The sequence below is a fragment of the Balaenoptera physalus genome, assembly GCF_965194825.1.
Source record: "Balaenoptera physalus genome assembly, chromosome: 19".
NCBI classification, from domain to species: Eukaryota; Metazoa; Chordata; class Mammalia; order Artiodactyla; family Balaenopteridae; genus Balaenoptera; species Balaenoptera physalus.
Window position 1 is genome coordinate 2,895,882 of NC_138900.1, and position 14,904 is coordinate 2,910,785.

The 14,904-nt window shown below is 40.9% G+C and overlaps 1 pseudogene across 1 annotated transcript; it reads left to right on the top strand.

The window, feature by feature from the left end:
* The first annotated feature begins 468 nt into the window (after positions 1-468).
* LOC309649620 (vomeronasal type-1 receptor 1-like) lies at positions 469-8,152 on the top strand (annotated as a pseudogene). The gene is made up of 2 exons: positions 469-496; positions 7,322-8,152. The product of its transcript is annotated as a vomeronasal type-1 receptor 1-like (transcript).
* Positions 8,153-14,904: the final 6,752 nt, after the last annotated feature.

The window sequence follows — 14,904 nt, forward strand, 5'->3', positions numbered from 1 at the left end:
GAGATTTCCAGGGTGATTTCGGGGCCACACTTTGAGTAACAAGAACTTAGAGGAATTAAACTTGAATTTCTCTCTGGCTGAGAGGCCCCAGAATCAAGCATTAACATTCCCCCAGGAAGTTCTGATGCCCTCTGAGCAGTGGCGACCCGTGACCATGTGACGTTACGCAGGGTTTGGAGGAGGTGGGTAGGAAGTGCAGGTGGTGGTGGTTCCCGTGGGTGTAGGACCAGTTGCAGGCTCTGCAGACCCACAGGGCAGCATCTTGAGATGACAGGTTGCTTGGGGCAAACAAAGAAAAGCAGGAACCTCTGGGCTGACAGGTAACCATACATCTTGTGGTGACAGGGGTCCTAGAGGCAGACCCAGAAAGGCAGGAATCTCCAGCATCCGAAGGTAACCTTACGCTCGTTATGTCCTCATTACAATAAAATTAGCCTTGCAAAAAGAGAAAGGACCCATCATGCACCGATGCCACGACACTTCCGAGCAAAACCACGTAAGGACAAAAACTCCCCCTCCCCTCAGGAAGGTGGAGCTGAGACAAAATCCAGGAAATTACCCCCCCAAACCCCTCCCCCTTCCATGAATATTCTGCCCAATCATTTTCACACCCCGTCTAACCAGCTCGCCGAAGGAACAGGGAGCAGCTGCTCACCTGAGCCTGCCCGCTCTCCCTCCTGAGAGGGTACCATCGCTTAATAAATCCCCACTTGGCTTTCTTGGCCTCCGTGTCTGGTCTCTGAATTCTTTCTGTGATGAGAAAAGACCTACACTCTGGTAACAGGTTGGGTGTGTTTCTGTAGTATTCCAGACTGCAATATCAGTGGAGAAAAAAAAAAAAAAAAGTATTTTCTTCTTGCTCCATGCAAATGTGTGTTGAGGATGGTGAAAACTGTCCCAGACAATTTTTCCTTGACCGCTGCTCTCTCAGTGTGGGTAAGTCAAACATCTTCCAATAAAGCAAGTCCAGTCAAGTAATTGATGTGTGGTCCAGAGGGCTTATTTCGGAGGCTCCTGTGGCTCCATGCACATGGTCATATTAGGACAGGCAGCTCCATGCACCATACTCATCATTAGGGTTAGTTGGAGATGTTGCCAATACACAGTCATTCTCCAGTTCACCTGCCCCTCCGAGCACTGCCCCGTGCACTTCAAGGTCTACGTTGCTACAAGATCCCAATGGAGCCCTAATCATGTCCGTGGGAATCCTTTCCTCTATCTGGACTGTGCAGAATAAACCCATCTCTTCTGAAAGCTCCTACCATCGTTTCTTCATTTTTTTATAGCCCTAGGGGGGAAAAGTCCTGGAATACAATTGTCTATTCTACAATAGTAAGTGAGGAATTAATTTCCAAAGAAGAAAAGAGAAACTATATTATGTCAATACTGTTCTGCAATAAGTAAAATATTTTCAATCATTCAAAATGTTTATCTCATGTCTATATTTTGAAAGAGTCTGTGTCTGTTCATAATAATTTGAGAACAACACATGCACTTTTTAATGTATATTACTTACTAGAGAGAAGAAAAATTAATTAAATAATAATTTAATCGAATAATCAAATAACTTAATGTAAAGAGAATAGATACTATAAATGAGGGGAAGTTCCAATTATAATGATTCATTCTGTGTGTAAAATGTCACCTAATCAGAGTGACAAGGAGGTTTCTGCAGGAAAATTCTGATTTATGGAAGAAGTAGAATCACAGAAGTAAAAGTGAGGTATTTGTGCCTCTAGAGGAGAAGTGGACAGTATGCCTGTAGTGTGGGTTTGCTGATTGAATTTTTTTCCCACAGAGGATATGACCTTGATTGTTGAGAAAACCAATCACCTAAGGTTTAGGTACCCATTCTTATGAATGGCATGTCATTTTCTCTTGCAACTTTCAAGATTTTCTCATTACATTTAGCCTTTATTAGTTTGATTATGATATTGTCCAAGTATAATATTTGTGGCTTTTGTGCTTAGGGTTTGTTGAGATTCTTGGATCAGTAGGTTGATTTTCTTTTTAATCAAAATTGGGAGGTTTTCAGGACTTCCCTGATGGTCCAGTGGTTAAGACTCCGTGCTTCCACTGCAGGGGGCACAGGTTCGATCCCTGGGCAGGAAACTGGGATCATGCATGCCACACAGCGTGGCCCAAAAAAGAAAAAAAAAGATCGAGGCAGTTTCTGAACACTCTCAGGAAAAGAAAAAAAAAAGTTGGGAGGTTTTCAGCCATATGTCTTCAATTAATTTTTCTATCCCTTTCCCCTCTCCACTCCTTCCATGACTCCAGTGACATGCATGTTGTAATGCTTGATATTTTTCCATGGACACAATTTTCATTTAGTCTTGTATTCACTAGCTGTGAAGATCCAAAGTTCATGTACAAGTGAGTCCTTTTCTGGTATCGTGACTTTCCTGTAGGCACCCTAGATCGTCCCAGAAATCCTAGTTTTATCTCTTCATTTTTATACCACTAGGAAAAGAAATGGCTGAAAAGGAACAGCATAAACAAGATGAAATGGGAAAGAGAACTGTAAGAAAATTAAGGTTTGCTATTTTCAGTATTATTGTGTACTAAATATAATTATATTTTCTTCATGAAATGCATCTATGATATAGCCACACTTTGAGAGGTCTTGCACTAACAGGTATACTAAACAAGAAGGCGAAGAACAACAAGGTCTTCACCTTCATGTGTCTTACATGTTAAAGAGAAGAAGAATCTTTAATCTGATAACCACAGAACTTACTCTCAACGGAATTACTCTTTTGAATGAAAGGAAAGTGTTTCTACAAAATGTATAAGGATGATTTGACCTAACCGGCATGTTCAGTACAGTGTCCAGGAAGTTTAGATTTGAGGAAGAAAAACAGAATTAGGAAAAAGCTACATGGAATGAGATCTTGGATCCTTTCCAGTAGAAGTGATGAGTGAGTGTATAGTCTGTCCTCTGGCTGAACTAATCATTTTTCTTTCCACAAGGGATACGACCTTTGATATTGACACAGTCAATGAGTTCCTCATCATTAATAATGACTTGAGAAGGCAATGAATTAACCCTGAAAGTAGAATAAAATCACGAAGACATACTCAATAGGAAATGAAAAACAGCAAAAAGAACAATTTCTTGGCGAAAAGCCTGTTGGAAACCCAGGGGAAGCGTGTAGTTATCCCAGAAGTGGGTGTGCCATGGACTTTCAGATGTGAGGACAGGGGGCGCTAAAAACGTCGCAAATTACAAGGAGCTGCAGGGTGCAAACATTTTCTTAAAGAGGAAGATAGTAACTGTTTCAGGTCACGGGCCATGTCGTCTCTGTCACACCTACTTTGCCTTTGTAGGTGGAAGCTGACATAGACCATATGAAAATGCGTGTGACTGCATTCCAATAAAATCCTCCAATACTTTTCCCAGTAAAGGCAGCATCTTCCCATGCGGTCATATGGGCATTAGGGATACTGAGCATTTTGAGAAGGGAAAGTTGGCTTCGAAATGGGGTGCGTTCCAGATGAAAAGGTCCACAAGTATCAAGAATCATACGACGTAAAGTCATTGGAACAAGACTCCTGATCCAAGACGATATTCGTATTTTGTGGAGATGAAAAAGCTTTGAAGAACACACCCTATTGGAAAATGTAGTAAAGGAAGTCCTTGGTGCACCCCTGAGTGTCCCGTTAACGCCTGAGGACAACTTTGGTTCTGAACTTTGATTTTCCGCAGGGAACGCAGAAAAGGTTCTTCCCCTGCTGCCTGGCCGCTCATTAGGATCTTCTTTAACTGCTTAATCAGCTGAGGAGGATGACGATGATTAGCGCTGGGGATAAAGCTGGCTCCTCACGGGAGGCGCCCCGCACTCTCCAAGCAGACAGTGTGGCCGAGACAGCAGATGACGGGATGGTGGCATCTCTGTGGGGAGAGCAGGTCTGTGGACCGTGTCCCTGTAACTGTAGACTCAAGAGCCTCTGACCCATCCTGATCGACACTTCCCTGCACAGAGCTTTGCAGCAGAGACCGGGGAGGTGAGTGCTTCCTTAATGTTCAATCTCTGGGCGAAAACCAGAAGTGTTCTCCAACAGGAGAGGACCTCGGAGCTGCGGTTACGCACTAACTTTGGGCAGGACACATGCTGACCCTGCCTCACTTGATCACCCACACCCATGCTCAGGCCAAGCAGAGGAGTGACCTGGGGAGTATAGCGTGGGGATCCTAGTGGGGTCATATCAGGATTTACTGTACCTGAGATTCAAGCCTGTTCATTAGTTAATAAAAAGGGTTTTATGGGATTCATTGAGGCTACAGTAAAACCTAGCATCCTGGAGTGCCAGAGAATTTGCAGGTAATTATAATTCAGAGGAGAGCTCAGAATAAATAAACTTCTGTATTTCCTCCCTCAGTTGTTGGAGGTGATGTAGGTGTTGATCACAGGAAGCTCCCTGTGTCCAGACACTGTGGGCTGAGGATCTATTAGCCAATAAGGAGAATACTACTTGTCTTCACCTAGCTCTCAATGCATTAGGAAGACAGAGGATAAAGGGATGAACAAACAGAAAAGTCGTTTTTATTCTGAGATGAAGAGAGGGAGTCAGTTATGGTGACTGCAGGGGATCATCAGGTGATTATGAGCAGGTGAAAGCAAGTGGCTGGATCCTGAAGGAGCAAGACAACCGCAGTGGTGGAAGAGCGGAATTCCAGGAAGAGGGTAGAATAGGAGTTGCTGTGATGAATCTAAACGTGTTTCTTGTTTTTTAGGGAAAGATTCAGCTGGCTCTCGCGGGAAAAGGGAGAGAGGACGGCAGGGAAGTTGGAAATGCCTGAGGTGTCTGACTGTGAATGTTCTCCTCCCACACATTCCTGCCAGTGGTAAGTGACAAAATGAACGTTTATCACTGTAAAAAATCAACTCTTGGTGGGAATTCTCTGGCGGTCCAGTGGTTAGGACTCAGCGCTTTCACTGCCGAGGGGAACTAAGACCTTGCAGCCCGCGACGCAGCCAAAAACAAACAGAAACAAAAAAACTCTTGGTATCACTGATTTTTTTTTCTATTGTTTGTCTGGTACCTCTTTTATTTACTTCTGTTCTGATCTTTATTTCCTTCCTTCTGCTAACTTTGAGCTTAGTTTGTTCTTTTTTTAGTTTTGTGAGGTATTAAGTTAGGTTGTTTATTGAATTTTTTTGTTGTTGTTATTTTGGTTTTTTTTTTCACAAAAAATGTAGTCTGTATTTTTAAATTTCAGGAAAAAATTCAAACTTCTCATTATCAGTAATTAGAAACAATGCACATAAGATACAGTTATCCTACTAATAATCGTAATATCTACAGAACCTTAATCTTATCTATAAAAAATGAGCATTAATATGCTTTTTCTTTCTGGAATATTTGTCAGAAAACTAATTAGTTCAAGCAACTATACCCCAGTTAGAAAAAAAAAAAAATTAGTTCATCTTGAAGAATGTTTTGTATTATTCTGACTAATTTGTGTTATGTTGAAAATCTACATTTAAAAAATGTGTTGTTGGAATTCCCTGGCGGTCCATTGGTTAGGACGCCAAGCTTCCACTGCAGGGGGCACAGGTTTGATCCCTGGTGGGGGAACTAAGATCCTTCAAGCCGCGTGGTGCAGCCAAAAAAGAAAAAAATGTGTTGTTGAAAAAAAAATCATAAATTTACTATATAACCAGTTCTTAGTATAGGGGTCAGTAGTGTCAAGAATATTCTTGTTGTTACGCTATAGATCTCCAGAACTTTTTTCGTCTTACAAAATTAATCGCTATATGCTTTAGAAGGAAAAAAAAGTCTTTATTTTCTCTCTCTCCAGCCACTGGTATCCACCATTTTTCTTTGATATTCTCTGTATGTGACCACTTTACATAACATGTGTGTGTGGAATTCTAAAGCAATTTTTGTGTGTGTGATGGGTGGGTTTATTTCACTGGCATATTGTCCTCAAGTTTCATCCATGCTGTTCCTTCCTTTAAAGGGCTGAATAATATTCCAGTGTGGGTAAACACCATACAGTATTTTGTTTGCTTATTCACCTGAAGATCAGCTTTGGGTTATTTCAGTTCTTCACTATTGTGAATAGTACTGATATGAACATGAGTTTGCAAATGTCTCTTCAAGTTTGCTTTCTCTTATTTTGGGTATGTACCTAGAATTTGGATGACTTGGCCATATGGTAGTTCTAGTTTCAATTTTTGTAGGATCTGCCACGTTTCCCATAGTGGTTGTTGCATTTTATAACCTTAGCAGCAGTGCACATGGATATAGTGCACGTTTTCCTTCCCCAGGGCTTGTTCCAGGGGTGTTTCCATCATGAGTTTCTGCTCCAATAAGACTTGATTCCCTCTATTCACTTGTCCTTCTCGCCAGTCATGGAGGCAGTGATGTTTTCACCTGTATCCTTGCCTCTCTTACAGATCCAAGAATTTTCAATCTATTCAGTGTTTTACTTGTTAGGATGGAGTGGTGACTTCAAGTTCATTATATGAGGAACCAGAAAGCAGAAGTCCTGCCAATTTTTTAAAGTATTCTGTATCTGGTCACTCTGATGAATTATGAGTTCTCCAGTGTGAACAACTGATTCACTTGCAACTGTATTAAAATTAGTTAGACACTTTATAATCTCAGTGATATTTTTGCATTTCCATTTTATTTTCTTCAGTCAATACATTCTTACAATAGACAGGATAACCATGAATTCTATGGGTGGTAGACTATATCCTTGTCTTTTTTCCTGTCATATTCATATGCTCAGTACATATTAGTTAACACCTATCATAGATCAACGCTATTGACAAACAAGACAGACATGGTTCCCAATTCAGGGACCTTACATGCTGTGGGAGGTTCTGAATCTACAAGTAAATAGAAATACATACAGTATAATGTGAAAAGTGTAACTGGTGTCATGTGTATGTTCTCCAGATTGAGCCCCTCCTGTGGAGTATGATAGTGTCTCCCTGCTCAAGAGAAGAAAAGAGTGGGAATCCCTTTACAATGTTGGTTATGTACGAAGACTGCTGATGGCATTAACAGCACAGCTTCCTTTCTGCCCCAGGACCCTCTGAAGTCCTCTCCAGGTCTTTTCACGAAGATGCCCTGAGAAACCAAGGGGAGGTGGCTGTGAAAACCATCTTTCTGTCACAGGCGGTGGTTGAGTCTCTGGGTAACGTCATCCTTTTCTTCCACAGCGTCTCTCCAATCTTGCCTAGCCACAAGCAGAGACCCACAGACATGATTCCTACACACATGGCCATGGCCAATCTCCTGGTTGTTCTCTGCTCTGGAATTCCCCACACAGTGGCAACCTTTATTTAAAAAAAAAACAAAGAAAAAACCCTCTCCAGACTTGGGAATAAATTTGTATATTATGCACAGAGAGTGGCTCACAGCACCACCTGGTGCTCCACCTGTGTCCTGAGCACCTATCCGTCCTTCACCCTCATCCCCAGAGAGCGGAGCGGACGATGCTGGGAAGAAGAGCCCCCAAGGTCATTGGTCCTTCCTGGTGCACCTGCTGGGTGGTCAGTTTCTTAATGAATATCTATGTTTCTGTGACAGTCACTTGTCCACAGGACATGAAAAATGGTACTGACACTCGGGAAGTGGTTCTCTTCATCCTCAAGTCCCAGTGCCACCTGGGTCATCCTGTGGTCCATCTCTGATGCCATGTTTATTGGCCTCGTGATCTGGTCCAGTGGCTCCACGATGTTTCTCCTGCACAGACACCACCGGAGAGCGCAGTGTATTCACACCCCCACTGGCTGCCACAGATGCCCCACAGAGACCAGAGCTGCCCACACCATCTTGTTGCTGGTGGTCACCTTTGCCATCTTCTATGTGCTGAATTCCATTTTTGCTTTTTATATTTCTGCCTTTGTAGATTCTCCTCTGTGGTTGATACAGACCTCTCGTGTTCTGGTTTCATGTTTCCCCACTTTTAGCCCCTTCTTGCTTATCCTTCGTGATCGAGATCTCCTAGGTTCTGCTCTTGAGTTGTTAGGAATCATGGTTGAAGTGATGAATATGTATTGGGTTGGCCAAAAATTTCATTCGCGTTTTCTGATCTTAAGGAAAAACTGGACGAACTTTTTGGCAAACCCAGTAGAAGACAGCTTCACTAATAACCGTTGCTAATTTGTGACTTTTTACTCAGTATTAGATACATACTGTGAACATACACTGTTCACATTATATTGTATGTATTTCTATTTACTTGTAGGTTCAGAACCTCCCACAGCATGTAAGGTCCATGAATTGGGAACCATGTCTGTCTTGTTTGTCAATAGTGTTGATCCATGATAGGTGTTAAATAATATGTACTGAGCATATGAATATGACAGGAAAAAAGACAAGGATATAGTCTACCACCCATAGAATTAGATAACATACAACATCATAGTAGTTTCAATTGTACTACATAAAGATTCTGTATTGTATATATTTCAAAATATCACCACAATAAGTATAAATTGCCATCTTCGTACACAGATACAAAAATTCTTTTTCTTGTGATGAGGCCTTTAATTTTACTCTCTTAGAAATCTCAAAGGTGCAATACAGTATTCAGTGTAGTCACCATGTTGTACATTACATCCTTATTTTATAACTGAACATTGGAATATTTTGATGTTTGTCCTCAGTACCAAACTTTTACATAAAATCCAATGAACTTAGTCAATTTAATAGTGGTGCTACACTGGGATATCTGAAAGTTAATCCATCAAATTATCACCTGGAAAAAGATACAGCAAATTACTGATAAAACCAGTTTCCCTCTTGATCATTGCAGTGTCTGAAAGAAATCTCCTTTATTCAGGAATATCTGAAGGGTTTCCGCAAGTTTTATCTCTATGTGGCTAAAACCTGAAATACATTGGCACATACTCCAAAACTGGTCCAGATAAATATTACTCCAGGGTGTGTGTAGATTTTATTTTACAGATGAAGAAAACTGTAAAATGGAGAATGTGTTTTTTATATTATTTTGTATCTTTATTTCACCCTTCTTTTCCAATAAGCTGACTGTTACACAGAAAATCAGTGTTCTTCGATGGGTTGCTTCACCTTTGAGCCTGGATTTTCTGTACATGGTTGACCTTGATGGTGATTTTGGTTGATTGGAAGGATGAAGTAATATGAAAGCAGGAGGAGAAACTCCCCTCTTTATATTTTTTTAATTATATTGGAGTATAGCTGATTTACAATATTGTGTTAGTTTCAGATGTACAGCAAAGTGATTCAGTTTTACATATGCATATATTCATTCTTTTTCAGATTCTTTTCTCATATAGGTTATCACAGAATATAGAGTTCCCTGTGCTATACAGTAGGATCTTGCTGGTTATCTATCATATATAGTCGTGTGTGTATGAAACTGCCCTCTTTATATTTGTCACTTAAATGTTCACTTTCCATCATCGAAAAACAAAAATGTTTGTCTTAGATTTCCACTGTCCTGTTTTTTTCTCTTTGTTTGTTTTTTTTTTTTCTTCTGCCTCCTTTTAGGACAGTTTGGTATTTTTTAAAATAAATTTATTTATTTATTTGTTTTTACTTTTGCCTGAGTTGGGTCTTCATTGCTGTGTGCTGCTTTCTCTAGTCGTGGCGAGCAGGGGCTACTCTTCGTTGTGGTGCACAGGCTTCTCATTGTGGTAGCTTCTCTTGTTGTAGAGCACAGGCTCTAGGCACGCGGGCTTCAGTAGTTGTGGCATGCGGGCTCTAGAGCACAAGCTCCGTAGTTGTGGCGCATGGCCTTAGTTGCTCCGAGGCATGTGGGATCTTCTCGGACCAGGGCTCAAACCCGTGTCCTCTGCATTGGCAGGCGGATTCTTAACCACTGCACCACCAGGGGAGCCCTGGTATTTTTAATACACCATTAAACTTTGATACCGTTAGGGTATAACTATTTTCCATTGGTGTGATTCCCGAAGTATTAGATTCTAGTTAGAACTTCTTTTGACCATTTCACAAAATATGTAAGAATCTTACTATAGTATAATTCCACATATCTTGTAAATCTTTATGCTGTTGTTTTGTTTCCTCTAAAGAATACTGATTCCTTCAAATGGAAATCAGTTTTTAGAAACCAAGATCTGCTATTATCTTTGCAAATTGCTACCGATATGTCATTGATTCTGAGGCCTCTCAGCAATAAGATCTTTTAATATTTAGGTTGCATACACATGGGCAAACACACGTGAAAATACACAGACGTACACATATACACATGTGTATTTTTATAATGATCTATGAGTTATTCACAAATGTTCTAAATCAAAACCAACCCCTAGGACTCATTCTAGCCTTTCCCTCTTCTATGCTTACAAATAATCCTGCAACAGTGGAAAGCCTGGACTACACCAGCATCAATGTATATATATTATTGGCTCAGTCTTTTCCTCACATGCTTAAGGAACCCAGTCTCATAACCACACTGCCTGTCTCATCTCCCTCCATTCTACATCCCCTCAGTACCTTCATGTAATGCTTATTTGTTCTTTCACAAGGATACCCTCCCTAGGTACCACTTTCATCCCTGGATTGGTGGTGACTGAAACACACAACAATACTGCTGCTTTGCCAGCTTCCTCCCTCACGGGCCTGCACTCGGGGGGGCTCCCGTCCCACTGAATGTACTTCTGCAGCTACACTAACCCCACTGTGGCCTGAGAGGGGGAAGGAAATGACCAGAAAGGGATGAAGTGGATAAACAGAAATACAGAGAAGGAGGTGCCACCCTAAATTCTGAAGGTTGTTCTCAGTGGTGCAAAATTCCGGGCCAACTCTTGGTTTCATTCTTTTCATTTCCTCAAGATTGACAGCTAGAGTGGCAGAGTAAGGTTTCAAAAATAGAGAGATCTAAGAGGAAATAGTAAATGGAAAATGACTGATGGAAGTACAACATCGTTGTCTGGCAACTATTCAGTGCTCTGTGGTGACCTAAATGGGAAAGAAATCTAGAAAAGAGGGGATATATGTACATGTACAACTGATTCACTTTGGGGTACAGCAGAAGCTAACACAACAATGTAAAGCCACTATACTCCAATAAAATTAATTTTTAAAAATTCTTATTTAAAAAAAATCCCCCAGCATTTTCTTGTCACTGAATCCGAAGGATCCACTCTACTTCAGCCCCAAAATTATTTTTGGTGGCAGTTCATTTCAGTCCTGACATCAGGCCATCCAAAGGCCATGACAGTTTCTGCTCTGACATCATTCACTCCTGTGTCCTGCACTTTCCCATCTCTAGAGAGTGTGCCCCTTTGATGCATCTAAGGACAGGTCATAGTTCTGCAGCATTTTCATGGGGCTGTGACAGGCAGGGTCTCTCTTGGTTCCACACACAATTTTACTGGAAACAGAAACATTGAAGTTCCTCTTTGTTGATATCAGATTCTCACAGTATTGTATCTTGAGAGTTCTTAAAAATTTAAACACCAATGAGTCCTTAGAGGAAAGTTTACAGAGAGATCACCATATCTGAGGGACATAGAAATAAAAGGGATAATGAATATCTGCAACTAACAGAAAATATGTCCTAAAATGTTCAGCTTGGAAGAAGAAAATGTGATGAGACTAGCGGAGTGGAAGTCAGGAAAAGAAGGAGGCTGAGGGCCTGAGAGCATCAACTGTTACCGTAGCAAAATTCCAACATCTATAGAATTGAAATAATTACTATTAACCAAGATAAGCACAGGACCAGGACTGTGGGGAAAATTATTCTCATTATTGTGGTCTTAACAAATGACCCAGTTGTTTATGCTTTTTATTAGAGCCTGCATGTTCATCTCTGGGCTATGGGGTCCTGCGCTCCTATCATTTACTCCACCACACCATCAGGTGGATTATTCAACATTTATTTCTTCCATGCATTCAGTAAAAGCTAAGATAAGTGACAGGATCAAGTTAAAGAAACAAAAATAGTGAAAGTCATATTGAAACTTCAGGGAAGAATCCCATCAAAAAGAATAAACTACCTAGGGGAAACCTACCTAAGAAGGTAAAAGACCTGTATTCTGAAAACTATAAGACACCATGAAAGAAACTGAAGACTACGCAAACAGATGGAAAGATAAACCGTGTTCTTGGATTGGAAGAATCAGTATTGTCACATGACCATACTACCCAAGGCAATCTACAGATTGCCATAACTAAAAAAAAAAAAAAAAATCCCACATGCAATAAAGATCCTGCATGCCACAACTAAGACCCAGCACAGCCAAATAAATAACTAAATAAAATAAATATTTTTTAAAAAGAACTGGAAACTTAAAAAAAAAAGAAAAGGAATTCAGGCTTCTTTTATACTAAAAGGGGAGGGGGTGTGGCTGCTTGGTGCAAACTTCTTGGTGCCAGCTAGACCCAGGAGGGAGTCTATAATCCTTTGTTTTCGCAGCTGTCCATGTAGGTCAGGTCATATGTTCCTGTGAACCTCCAGCAAGATAAATGTTACTCTCTGTTCTGCAACTTTTTATCTCTGTATGAATGAGAAGTGTTATATCTTTAAAGGTCAAGCCTGGGAAGCAGAGCTGTGAGAAAGGGCTTTTATGTATATTTCAGGCTCTAGGCAACATTCTGTTACAAAGATGCAGAGCTCTCAGGGCTAAGCACAGGCAACAGAGCACGAGGGTTAGAGCTAAAGGAAGAGATCCAATATGGATTCAGGTTTGTTATTCTCTGTTACAAATCTTGCCAGCCGTAAAGAAAAAGCCATTTTGAAGAAGTGATTGTGAACCACTGAGTATGATATTAGGAAATACTTCTGAGCAGGTTTAATTAATTTCGTGATCTAAACATAAAGAGATTCTACATCAGTGAGCAGAAAGTATTGGAAATTAGCTCCATTTATTTCATGAAGATTAATATTGATTGCAAAAATTTCAGGTTAAAAAGTTTTTTCTGTCCAAAATTCAAATCTTCACCAACAGTCATAATATTCCAGATCTAACACAGAATGATAATGAAACAATATTTCATCCATATTGTTAAAAATAATTAAAGGAGGCACTTTAGATGGTAAACTTTAACACTTAGTGAAACGGACAGCCTCAATTCGGAGAACTGCAAAATAGGGCAGGAGAGGGAGGTTTTATAGAATAAAGAGTAAAAAACAAGGAAGTAAAAACAAGAAAATATCTGACTGGCTGGGGCCACATAGTCAAGCTTGTTTGGGGTGAGAAGAAACAAGGAAATTAGCGTCCAGAGCTGGCTTGGCATTGGGGAATTGGCTGACTGATACACTGCATTTATAGTCAGTTGGAGCATTTACAGGGACATGAAAGTTACTTAAATTTCAGTTTGCCAAGGTGGCACTCTAGGTAGGACAGCCTTCACCTTAGACCTAGAAAATTAACAATACTAATAAAAATAAACTACTTTAAGGATAAATTGTTCTCTTTTGTTTGTGGTAAGCTCCCTATGTCCTCAATAAAATTTCACTCATTCAAAAAATAAATCAAAATCTGATGGAATTAAGGAGGAGAGGTGGGAATGTGAATAAGGAGGGAGGAGAGACCATCTCCAATAAAAGCCCCTGCAGCGGAATCTCACTCCAGAGCTGTGTGGTCGGTAGCTCATGGAGGCCGCAGGAGAGCCTAGTGGACTTGAGGTGCGTCCAGTTGATGGAATTTCTTTCTTCTATCTCAGAATTCTACAAAAGGCAGATATGAGAGAGCAAGGTCTGTAGAAAGTAGTCCTTTATTAATTCAGCAAGTGTTGTCTGAAGTCAACTCAGTGCCAAGCTAAGTGTGTGCACTTAGTATACTATGCCCTGGGAGCCATGGGCTGGCTTTGATTTTTTTATACACAGGCTAGAGAAATGACAGTGTCTTCATTTTCTTCAGTCATCATGGCTTGACAGTCTGCATAAGATGGTGAATACCCCCCTGTGACTTATTCAAACTCTCAGGTTCTGCAAAGTTTTTGCCACAGGTGGGTCCAGGTGGGGTGGTTGATGTATTTCTTTTTTTTTTTTGCAGGTTTTTAAAAATTTTTTATTTATTCATCTTTGGCTGTGTTGGGTCTTCGTTTCTGTGTGAGGGCTTTCTCCAGTTGCGGCAAGCGGGGGCCACTCTTCATCGCGGTGCGCGGGCCTCTCACTATCGCGGCCTCTCCTGTTGCGGAGCACAGGCTCCAGACGCGCAGGCTCAGTAGTTGTGGCTCACGGGCCCAGCTGCTCCGCGGCATGTGGGATCCTCCCAGACCAGGGCTCGAACCCGCGTCCCCCGCACCGGCAGGCAGATTCTCAACCACTGCGCCACCAGGGAAGCCCTGGTTGATGTATTTCTGAGTTTAGGCCAGCAATGTCCAGGAGAGATAGAACATGACCCATTAATTACATGTCCCTTGCTGCACATTAAAGAAAGTAAAAAGAAACTCTAAATTATTTTAATAGCTTAAATATTGTCATTTCAAGCCATAATCAATTCTGAAAAGATCTTAAGATAGTTTATATTCTCTCCATCTAATACATCTTTGAAATCCAGTGTGTATGTTACACTCACAGCACCTCTCAGTTCAGATGAGCGCATTGCAGGAGCTCAATAGCCACATGGGGCTGGAGGCTTCCACACTGGACAGTCACGATCTGGACCCTTTCACCAGCTCAGCTAAAAGACCTTTGATGAATTATGTCTTTCAACTAACCAGCATTTCAAACATCAGAACCAGGGATGTGAGTATTTCCATTTGTATCTTCATTGCTTAGTGCTAGGGATGGCACACAGTAGGTCCACCGTATCCCTATGTTTAAACATGAGGGGACAGAGCCCCATGATGAATAATCATTCAACACAATAAAACCATTGTCACTCACATTTTTCCCAGTCAGGGGCTATGTTTTACACTTTAAAGAAGCAGTAGCTATCCTATATGTTTGGCTTATCTTGAAAAACCCAGGTACTTGAAATG